The sequence below is a fragment of the Etheostoma spectabile genome, chromosome 1 (assembly GCF_008692095.1).
Source record: "Etheostoma spectabile isolate EspeVRDwgs_2016 chromosome 1, UIUC_Espe_1.0, whole genome shotgun sequence".
In the NCBI taxonomy this organism is placed as follows: domain Eukaryota; kingdom Metazoa; phylum Chordata; class Actinopteri; order Perciformes; family Percidae; genus Etheostoma; species Etheostoma spectabile.
Window position 1 is genome coordinate 7,628,937 of NC_045733.1, and position 12,581 is coordinate 7,641,517.

The following is a 12,581-nucleotide window of genomic DNA, read 5'->3' on the forward strand; positions in this document are numbered from 1 at the left end:
TACTGTAACTTTTTAAAAATCGGTAATTTTATTTTTACTTAATTACTTTTTATTAGTATTGTATTTCACTACATTTCAAGCTGCATCCATTACAGAAAAACAAAAAGTCCTGATAAACTTTGTGAGAGTAGAAATAAAGAAAGAAGATGAATCACTTGCGGTTGTGTCTGTCTGCGGCTGCAGGACTACTGAGCTCCAGAGAGGTGACACTCTGCACTCAGCTGACACTCCGGAAATTATGTTATAAATGTTTGCGTTCACTGGCCAAGATCACGGGCCGGGGCTAGCACTTAACGTTAAACAACAGTTCAATCATCATCAGCCATGACCGCCCTCCACACACAGTATAGGCACTATACAGAGAAGATTAGCAACGGCCCAACTAACGATATGCTTGTTACAGTAAGTGCAATAAAACTGGCGTGAGTAAAAAGCCAGAACTTTATCAACACACTTGTTCAAACATAAACTTGTAGAAAAACGATATTTCAATCTTCTCCAACTGTCTCTTATCTGCTGCTGCTGTTTACACAAGCACAGCGCGCTACTCTGCAAATAGCAAGCTTAAAGGAAAGCTATCTGTATGTAGGCCTGTTACAATATCAAATTTTACGGAATGATAAAGTGTCCCAGAAATTATTGTGATAAACAATAATATTGCCGTTCTGAGACCATTTTCATCTAATATAATGATAATGGCTTAATAATGAAGGTATGCCTTTTCAAATATAAATAATCTATTTCTAAAGAATATTTAACACAGGAACTGGAAGACATGTGGAGACACGTGGTTATCTGCAACATGGCGAGTAAATGTTTGTACCCAAATAGTTCTGTTTTCAGCCTTAATTTTGGCGAAGATGCAGCTACTTTCTTCTGCTCCTCTGCAGGTCGGAGCTTAGCGGGGGTGGGCCGACACACACACACACACACTTTTTTTGGCCACGCCTTGCATTTGCCCCGTCTCTCTCTCTCTCCGCCAGGAGTCCCGCCTCCCCACACAAAGACATATTGACTGACAAGAGGGTTCACTCCTCGTTACGCTAAGGAACTGAGAGTGGTCATCCAGTGTCTTTGGTAGAGAGAGAGAAGAAAAACAAACAAGCATGCAAGTGGAAACTATCGCGGCCCGAAAAATGATCAAGCTCATTTTTATCGTACCAATAACTGACTTATTGACTATCACGACACGCTTTTCTGTATGTAGTCCAACTGTTTGTCTTAGTTTTCCACGAATCTTGAAATTTAGACAAATTCTTGTAAACTTAGCTGCTGGCGGAAACAAACCAGCCTCGCCTCTATACCAGTACTGAATCAACATGGCTAATTGTGCACGCCAATGACATCAATGGACCTTGAGGATGATGTCTGTGTTCTTCATTCTTTTTAAACTTCACACAGTATTTTGATGTCAGGAATATGATCTGTCTTATTGACAATAGCTCAGGGAAATGTCCAGCCCTCGGGCCCTTTAGCCTTGTAAAAAAATCTTTCAATATTTTTGTACCTGATTTTTGGCTGAATACAAAAATACCATAGTACTTTGAAAATAGTGCTTAGATTTGATCAAATGGACAACAGTATCAGAGCTATTGTACTTTGGCATTATCCGCTGCTTGCTACTGAACCGCGTCTTAGCTCATTACCATAAAGTTGAAAAATTTTAACTTTCTGATTGACGCTCAACGTGCTCAAAACGTGACGCCGACAGATTTGCCGTTCCTTGCAGCTGAGAGAAGCCGGCTTCCATTTAAAATGAATGACTTACGGTAACTTTAGACGCTCAAGTCGGTGGCGGTGTGAACGTCCGGTAAGGCTGTAACTACCAATTTTTCTCATAGTCGATTATTTTGTCAATTACCTTCTCGATTAACCAGTTATTTGTCTATAAAATGTATTTGCAAATTTTGTACAGAAAAGCAAATGGTTGCACAACAATATGGAACAGTACATTATTTCAAATTCTTTACTCTATTAATGTCTTATAACAAACAGCTTGGTTAAACAACTTTTTATACAACATATTGTTTACTTTATTTCAAACCAGCTTAGGCTATGTTAGTTTATATTGGTTATACAGTCCACATTGTCTGCTTTTGGTGATGTTTAATTCTACTGATCCGTAAATTTTGAGTTTTACACTAAGCCAATACAAATGAAAAGAATAAATCTAAACAGGCATTTCTCACATTTCATGTTTAGATGAGGTCTTTTTTTCCTATGACAGGATCCTTTTGTAGAAATGCAAATATAATCAAAATTTCTATACAGTATTTGCAGATTCAGAAGTAAACACACTTGGGTTGAAAAAGTTATTTTGTATGAGTACTGAATTAGGTTTTGTTTAACTTTTAATCCCATCCAAGAGTATTATAGCTGTAGCTGAAATCTTTGGCTCTGTGCGGATACGGTCAAAGAGGTGTACTATTATACCATGACCCTTGTTTATTTATTCACAATTTAGGACATGTGAGGCTTTTTTTTTCAGCACAAATAGACACATTTTGAGTGAGTGGTTTGAATGGCATGCAGGCACATTCCTGTGTAACTCACTGAGTCTGTTGGTGGTCATCAAGAGTCTCTTGTGAGTTATTGTTTATAGACAAGCGGTGGTGTGTCATACAGCAAGGCATAGTGTTCCTGGTGAAACTATGAAAAATTAAAAGTATGTCTGTTCCAAAAAAAAAGTGTTGAGTAGAATTTTAGAGATTTAATTTTTTGTTGCTATGAGGCCGAAGTCCTAGCACTGCTCTTTAACCTTTCAATGACTCTGAGGGAATAGCCAGGATGTGTCGACTCTCTCAGCATCATCCCTCTAGTATCCTGTGATGGTTTCAAAGAGTTGAAATATAGAAACACTCCCGCAGGTTTAGCTAAATCTATTAGCTTAGTGTTTCCATGTGTCATTTAAGAACTGCATACCATTTATTGTGCCTGTGTGGGTGATTTTTTGTTTTGTTTTTGGATTCCATCTCACTAAAGTGACTGCAATCTTTAAAGTGCAAAGAGAGCATGAGGCATGATGTTTCTCATTCTAGGCAGTACACCGAGCTGAAACAAGAGGATGCATTTAATGCTAGGTCCTTTTTGGCAAATACCCCACATATTTGCTAAAATTGTTCTTCTAAAAAACAACTGTATAAAATATTAGGTAACATGCTGAATAAGATCCAGCTTCAGTTTTCTATGAAAAAGCGCCCAGATGACTAAGCAAGGACAAGAAAGAGAGGGTTGTTCCAGAAATTTGCTTTCCTACTATGTGGTGTGTGTGACAAACTCTGGTCTAGAGCCAAATGACTGAAATTCCAGCTTTGAAGCTTTAATGAAGATACACCATAGTGTTTAACAGACCCACTAAGCAATTTGCATTTTGGCTCTGTTTTGGGCTGGTATGTAAACCATTATTATTTACAGATTTTCTCTACTCCATGAAAAAAAGAAAAATACTCATTTACAAACACTAAGGAACACATCTGTATTAAACAGTGGATGAAGCTGAGCACGAAAAGCATTTTGCGGTCACAACAGGCCCCCAGCAAACTAAATAACCACAGATGAGGAATGCACTAAGAAAAAGCGTTTACAACTTGTGCTAGGAAAAATGTGTTTCTAATCTTTTCAGGCTAGTGATGATGATAAGAACCAGCTCAAATTCTCATCTGTTATGGATGAGCCTGGTCTGTAGATGGTCAGTTGTGCACCTAGTACATTTCCATCAACTCTCATTCCAGTATGAAGACACTGTCCTCATAACATACAGTAAACGGACAGAGGGAGTTTATGTAGTAATTACATAGGTTTTTAATGTGTAAACTCCAATAAATTTCAGAAAAATTAATGGCTACTTCAAAATGTATATCATTACCAACTAAATTGAAGTAAAACAAAACTGATTTTGCCAACAACGGTTGGAGAAATGTATTTACTCCACAATTACTTGCAAGTTTTCCTTGATTGATTGTATTGTATAGAGCTACTCTGAAATGGGTCATGTGACGGGCAAAAGTAGGTGACTTGTGGTGACAATGACAATAGAGTTGACTTGAACTTAAATCTAGTGATTACATAAATGGAAAATTAGGGCTGTTTGCCATAGCCCTCATCCTCCACACCACCCTATCTCACCTTGAAAAGAAAAGAAGCTATGTGACATTGCTGTTAATTGATTACAGTTCAGCGTTTAACACCACTTTGGGAGTCCCAACCTAATATTCACAGGAGCTATCTCTAGTCTCAAATGTTGTGGCTGTGGGCGAGAAACTGCAGCAATGAACAATAGTAATCCTGTGCTGGTCCAGTCCAACACACAGAATGCGGTGTGGGTTTTCTGTTCCAGTCAGTCAGCTAGGCAAGCGGAGTGTTTTCTGTGACTGCATACCAAGCCGGTCATTTGCTTTTTTCTCCCACTGCTTACTCGGATATATACTCGTAGCCATAATTGTTACTGAAAGAAAGACATTTCTACAAAGGGCCACCCCAATGGCCAAAAACAAAAGCCAATATGGATGTGTAAAGATGCAGCTCCATTTATGGCCACTACATTCTTAAGTCTGCCCTTTTGATTTTGAGCAATTTACACTCTGAAATTAAAAAGTCAATATGTTTTAACACAAAACATTCGTGGTCTGTAAATGTAAAGGGAGAGGTTTTTGAGTGTGTGTTTGTGTGGTTAACAAGAAAGTCAGTCTACACACTAAGACATGGTGGCTTATGCTCGTCCCTGCACAGCTCCACAGAGACTTCTCCACTCTTTGCCCAAATTGTAGTTGTCTGGTCCCAATAACTGCAAAAATGGTGATCAGTGGTACCTAGATGTCGCCTTGGGCTCCTAAGCATGCGTCAACACCGCCGCCATTTTTGAACAGGTGTCAGAAGCCTTCTCGCATTCAGAACAACACTAAAGATGCCGGACATTTGTGCTGCTTATACACAGCTTTCCTCGCTGATCCAGATAGGACCGGCCAAATGGGGAAGATCTTCCATTTAGTCTAGGACGACCTGTACGTCGATCGGCGGAAGTTCCACTGCGTTGGCCGGTGGACGGATAGAAGCTACAGAGGGGCAGCAGAGTCTGTCTGCGGCTTCAGGATCTGGAGCTCACTGCCCGCTTCCTGGGAGCCAAAACCAACACCACGCAGCTGGAGGCCCAGGCCATACTGCTGGGCCTGCTGAAGGGAAGGAAAGTCCGGGAGAACCAGAACCAGGACTGAGCGGAGCGGACTGTCACAGCCTGCTGAAGTTTAAATGACAGGTTTCCTAAAGGGAGTCTGGCGGGACTCGGACTGTGGATGCCAAAACGGGACTTTCAGTCTTGTTAAATAAATACATGCAGAAATAAATGAATAAATAGTGGAGGAGTGAGCCTGGACATTTCAATCTGTTTAAACTTTGAAGCAGAAACTCTTAGTTCAGAAGTGTGACGTTTCCGTTTGGACTCCGATCTGTGAACTGATTATAATAAATATTCTTTGTATTAACACATTAATTAGTCTCTTTATTTTCAAAAAACAGATTTAGACCTTTGCCTGCTTTGGCGTTGATGAATAAAGAGGAGTGGCTCCCCTGTGCCAAGATGGCGGCTTTATTGACGCATTTGCAGACCATCACGTCAGCAGTATCCAAGGCGACATCTAGGTACATATGTGGCATGATGTCTCTCTCTTTCTCATGGGCGGACCAAATTCTCTGGCTGGGCAAAACCGAGAAAGAGGAGGTAACCTTTCCACTTCTGACGTCATCGCTGCATCGTTATCTTATTTCCCAGACTACAGAGGAGCTTGAGGCCAAATCATAGAACATGCGCATGTTTATCATGCATCAAAAAATGAGTGGCGTTAAAAGGAATTTCCGTTTTACTCATTATCACGATCATTTTTGATAGCCCTGGTAAATACATAAAATTGATTTTACTGTAATTGCGTGCTGTATGTAATAAAAGCTTACATTCATACTTTTGTACACATGAAATTAAAAAAAAAAAGTCCTCTTGGGTCCCAACTTCCTCTGATAAAGGAATTTGACCTGACCTTACCAGACTGTAAACACTTGTGTCATTTTTCTAGAACTGTCTAGAACTTTGACATCTTGATCCCTGCTTTAATGAGGAATGGCTCGGCACTACTGGGAAGGATGCTGAAGGTATTCAGAAAATTTGTAAACTGCTGGATAACAGATATGACTGCTGGAAATTTAAATAATTTTTTTTTAAATATATTCAGAAAAAGAATACATTAGGACTTCAGTATGACCTAAGCCTCTGGACTTGGTTCAATTCACTTGAGAAAAAAATCCCCCTTTTTGCTGCGAGGGCTTATTCATCTGGCCTTGTTCTCTGAGCAGATTTAATAAGCAAATCATGACAAAGTTTAATGGCATTGTTCATAATCAGCAGCCTTGGTTAGTCAGTTTCAGGCTCTGTTCCAAACCACAGACATATGAAAGAATGTAGCCTAATTGTATCACTTGATCGATTGCCTCAAGTGACCATAACTTGACATGTCACACGGCACGTCGTTCTTATGATGTTTGTAAAACTATGAGAGAAAAACTAAACAGTGCATTCCAGATAGCAGGATGCCGTTCCAGCCAGAGGGAGAATGGGATCATGTGTTTGTCAGGAAGATCCACACATGAGTAATCAATGCTTCGTGTGCCAGTGAAGCTAAACACATCAGGAAACAAAGCTGGAGCTGTCAAGCAATGAGGACATGCTGAAAATCACTGTGAGCTCACCAGGAAATGGGAATACACAGGATGAGTATAAGCCACAGTATGCTGGCGATCAAACATATTCGTACCCTTATATGAAGTACAGTAGAAGCTTTCTGTATTGATGATTTATTGTTTATATGTAGTTGTTTTGGGAATTGAATGTTTCTTTGCATATTACACACCAATAAGGAGGCTTCTTTTTTGCTCCTTACTTACATTATTATGATGATGAGGATGATGGTGGTAGGTCAGATTTTTTGAATGGCAGTGCATCACACAAATACCAGATTACAAGTAGCCCCTCGGTGTATAGCGTGCGCAGAGTAAAAGAAGCCTAATTTCCATTAATTGCGGGGGAAAAAATCAGTTTACTGTAAGTTTGTCACAACAAGATATTTAAGTAGGGTTGGGCGATGTCCCCTAATTTGGCAGTTAACAATGTTTACAGTAAAACATTATGATGAACAATGATACTGTCGTCCGGGTTGGTTCCCTACTAGGATTATTATTATTACTACTACTACTACTGTGGGCTAACAGTTAACATAGAAACGTTCAGACATACTGTACATTTAAATGCCCTCTGTAAATAGACAGTATAACATGCTGCCGCTGGTAGGGGCAGTAAATTACAACTTGACCTACTTTCACTTAACTACGGTGCCGTAAACAATAGAACAGCTGGAACAGTCTGGTAATTTCAGAAAATGACATCACTTTACTGTAATGCAGCCTTTAAAACCAGGAAAAGACAACACTTATGTCATATTATGATATCCAAAATCAAAGACAATATCTAGTCTCATATCACGATATCGATATAATATCATTATATTGCGCAGCTCTTATTAGCACAATGGTTGCTCTCCATCGTGATGCCACACCCCCCTCCTTGTCAGCCATGCACTCAGAAAGGCAACCTATTTTATGAGGCCGCAATGTTCCTGTTTATACATGGGGTTCAAGTGTCATTTTTTTATTTTAGGCCTTTATTATATAGGACAGCTGAAGATGTGAAAGGGGAGGGGGGGGGGGGATGACATGCAGCTAAGGCCCTCAGGTTGGCGTCAAACCTGCGGCCGTTGCAACAAGGACTGAGCATTTGTACATGGGGCACACACTCTACCAGGTGAGCTATCCAGGCACCCCCAAGTGTCATTTTTCACGCTGCTGTTGCATGTTTGTTCTGTGTTCCTCTATCTATAGCTTGATGCCATTGCATCTGTCAACTGCGTGTGTCTCCCTATGGGAGAGAGAGTGAAGTATATATGGTCTTTGTGTTTATTAGTTATACTTAAAGCAACACTGAAGCATTTTTCCTCTTCGTTCCCGCTACAGGTTGGAAGCGTTATTGTCTCATTTGAACTACAGATCCATTACCCAATCTGGCAAACATGTATAGTCCGGTTATTGCCGATAGGGGGTTGCAAATTAAATGCAGAAGTCACACACACAATGTCACACGTTTTTTTAGGCTACAACATTTTTTGTCACATACAGAAAACATCTTCTCACTATCCGTGAGCTGCCTGTCCCCTGAACACACTGTAAAAAAAAAAACGTGAAAAACAAAAATAATCTGTGCCAATCTGCACCTCAAAAGATACACAAACAGTCTTCCAGCGTTCCAGCCAATAACCGGCAAGAAGGATTTGCAGGTGGGAGTACGTGGAAGCAGAGAAGGGAGGGAGAGGGGACGGGATGAGGAGGAGGGAGGGGCTTGTTTTGTTTGAAAATACTTTGAATGTCAATAAGAAGTGCCGTTACCAAACATTGTTTAGAGCACCTTTTAAGGTACAACACAATCTTTTGTGTTGTTTTAACTTACTTACCTCTGTTTACACTTTGTGCGTGTAGATTTTTTTTTTTTTCATTTTATTTGTGTGAGAGAGCGACAGAGATTGAGAGAGAGAGGGTATAGGGAGAGAATCGGCTGTTTTTACATAAAGGGATAGTCAGTTGGCTCCTTAGATTGAAATGTGGTCACCACTGCGTATTTTCTTGCCTTTGTTTTGGTAGATTTGGTGCGGCTTTATCGTCTGCTTTACATGTATCTGACAGTCCTTTCACAGCCTTGTCCATACATTCTTAGAAGTGCAGCAGAACTATTTAATATTTATTTATATTTAGTGTTTCTGTGCCCCCATCCAGTTGTACTGATGTAGCCTATATGGTATATTCATTTCTTTCACATCTACAGCAGTCAGATTCACTGTGTTCACTCAGAAGGAATCACTGCACATGGGGGGGGCACTTTTAATGACATTTTTCTCACTACTGACAGTACTCCAAATTTACAAACAGAGCTACGTGTTGGAATCGACCGAAATTCTCCTTTAACTGCTCCAAGAGCAAAGTTTTCGGATGCTCCAGTTATCCTCTACATTTCTTCCATCCCTTCTAAGAGCTCACTGGCTCTAGACATCTCTCTAACTGGCTACTTGTGTATTTCACTGTTTCTAGTGAACTAAAATTGACTGCTGCTGACACCAGGGCCAATGGCTGGTGACATAACTTGGATTCTTACGCCCACATATTTAAATGTATATGAATCAACATAATGACTACCGCCATATATTCAATATCTTTCGGTGAAGAGATTTGCCCGACCTCACCAGAATGTCCGACGGCCAATTATCGGGTTGGTGTGCCTTTAAACTCCCAGCACTGTCTGATGTTTGCAGACGTACATGCCCTGTTTCAAGTGTTGAGCTCCTCAACACTCCTCAGTGTTGAGCTTTTCTCAACAAGACTTGTCAGCAATGTTTCCGTTGTAATGGTTTCCTTATGTGTTGGCATTGTAGACATAGAATATTGTCCAAAGTGCTGTATTATCAGCCTGCTAAACTTCTCCTACTCTTATATACATGTGCTGGGTGGTTGAAATTCTAAGTGAGATATAGTTAAATTCTTTGGAGCAGTCTTACCCACTGACAGCATAATAACATGATGCAGTAATCCATTACGTTGCGGTTATTCATTGACGTTTGTAGCCATACTAGTATGAGTTTGGGGCTTTAAGTATGTGTTGGTTGCTTTTTTTGTCAAACCCTGTTGGGTTTTAGGATTAGCATGGTCTCTGGAGGCTGGTTACAGGGCTTTTAGAGTCCTACGGTATTTACCACAAAAATAAAAACATACGTATGGCTATATTCTCTGTCTGTCACTAGGTGTTGACGATGCTATTTTTATGGTAACAAATTTGCTAAACATAATAAATAAACCAGCTATAGAAGCAATGTAGTATTGTGCATGTTTCATTTAAGAAATAAACGTTGACTAGGAAGTAGAAACCATTAACAGTCAATATGAGTCACCACTCTCCTTTTTTTTTTAAACTGGGTCCTCTTCCAGTCACTTTGACATCAGTTATTTATTAAGCCACCTTAAACAGAAATGTAGTGGCTCAAGGAGGCCCACTCATAAGGAAAATTGCAAATTACTCACTTGATAGTTTCAAATGTCAACTGTAAAGCTTTAAAGAAGTGGTGGCCATAATGAAGTTGCAGATTTTGACATGTCACCATTCTATTATGTTGAGCAAGGAATCTTTATATATAGACAAAAACATTTTTGAGAGATTTGTGTGTGAAGCCTTATGTGAAAAAGTTTGTTCGTTTGTTGGGAATCATACACAGTATATATTGTTATATATACTGTGTTCAAACACACCAACACATACTGCAAAGATTCACATTTACTCCTCGCACTGCATTAGTGTAAATTCAGTAGAGGAACAAAGGTTGTTGTGGTTTTAACGGAGCATTTAGTAATGGCAGAAGTGAGACTGAGGCCTATAGTGAATACTGTAACAGATCAAGGGCCTCCACAGGGCTGTGGAGGAAGCACCTGTTCCACAGCCAGGTCATTATCAGCCATTATCTTACTGTGCTCTAAAGGCCGGAGCTCAGCAGTCTGACGCAGGTCAGCCATTGTACTGATCTACAACCTCAGGACAAAGCTGTTTACCTTGCTCTTTCATTCATCACTCCATGTGCTCAGAAATGTGTTTTGATTTTTCATGTTTACTTTTTACAGAGTAAATAAAAAACAATCATGTTTACATCAGCTGATATAGGTAAAAAAATACATGTTTGGCAATGTGGTACTGATCAGAACTGATATAAGAAATGTAATAGTGGACAAACCAAAATACTGCAATAAAGTCCCAAGTGTGTGTGTGGTGTGTGTGTGGTGTGTGTGTGTGTGGTGTGTGTGTGTGTGTGTGTGTGTGTGTGTGTGTGTGTGTATATATATATACATACACACACACACACACACACACACACACACACACACACCACGCTGCTAATTTACTTGCAGTATATTAGCTCTCAGTTGTTTGGGAACCCAATAGCTGATGTTAGCAATGAAATGGTACCAAAATAACAAAATCGCTATACTATTAACACTGGAAGAAACCCTTATGGGTCAAGTCGTAGTTTTTGGAATAACAAGGCCATTGTAGGAATTTAAATGCGATGGGAATGGAAGGGGCTAGAAAGTAATATTCAGTTGGTTGTCATTTATAATTTCACTGCTAGATGGGAGAAATTATTACACAGTGTAGCTTTATGGCCAGGTACAAGTAAGACTATCATATGTTTTTCACCATTGCACAAATGCCAGAATCAGAAAAGGTTGTTACAGTCTCTTGGTGTTTGTAATCCACCTTGCTGGCCACTCACTTGACTTTGTTATTTTACTTGCACAAAGTGTTGGCGCTTACAAAGTATGGTTATCCACATGCAACATGTTTTACTTAGTAGTCTGTGTCACTTATTTACGAATACTTCCGCTAATTTCGTAATGGCTTACTGTGCAAAGCCAACTGCACTCATGCCAGATTTCTGTTTAATATAAGAAACATCACATGGATTGTGAGACTCTGTAGTTACAACATGGCTTTGACGTAACATTAAAAAGTACAGTGTACTGACAAACTCTTGGCTATGATTAATGCAGATATAGTATATAAGCAGGTATGCTCATACATGACAGATCATGTCCTTCTTTTGGAGAAGTTATGATAGTATTTGCAATAATGCTGTAAGCTTTTCACAGTTGATCTTACTGGTCTACTTGCTTCAGTTTTGACAGATTCTGTCACAGCAATGAGAGAATTTATTAGATTAGGCTTGTTTTTATACTATTCAAGTAGTTGTAATATCAGTTTTACCACAAGAACTTGTTATTGAACAGTGCCGGGGAAAATCCATGGACTTTTCATTGGATTCTGAAAGGGAATTTTTGTACTCTTGACTAGATTTCACAGCGATTCCCACCCTGAAGTAATTATGCTTGGAAGATATGGTGATATATAAGATATGTTAGTTAACCTATCTTTGACAAAACTAAGACATAATAAAGTCAATTTAAGGTTTGGGACCTTATATGCCAGCTGTGAACATCACACATTCACCTCAGGTTTATCTTAAGTAGTAAATTTGAGAGAATTCATCTGAAAGGGTATGGGTTTAAGCAAAGGAATATGTGATTCTCTTTAGGACCCTTTTTTATTTGTCTCTTTATACATTTCTGTCTCCAAGTTGCATATTGTGAGCTGGCTGTATGTTTCTAATTTATGCTGTGTTTTGAAATGCACCCAAGTATTCACCCTGAAGTAAACAAATCTTCCCAAGGGATGTTGGGGGTTCAGCAGAATGTTCTTTGTGACAAAAAACCCTTTACATTTAAACTTAAACTGCATCTTGTTTCAGGTGTTACATTTCCTACACATATGGTATTTATGAAGCTTGAAACTCTATGTACAGTATAGTTTGCAATATTTGCTAGATGACTCTTCTGTGCTTGACTAGACATTTTTTTTATTATTGTGGTTTATCATAGTCATCTAAAAATATCTGAAA

General features: G+C 39.3%; 1 protein-coding gene across 1 annotated transcript in view; it reads left to right on the plus strand.

Moving 5' to 3' along the window:
* Nucleotides 1–12,581, plus strand: part of sbf2 (SET binding factor 2) — a 97,595-nt gene that overhangs the window by 21,853 nt on the left and 63,161 nt on the right. The window lies entirely within an intron of this gene.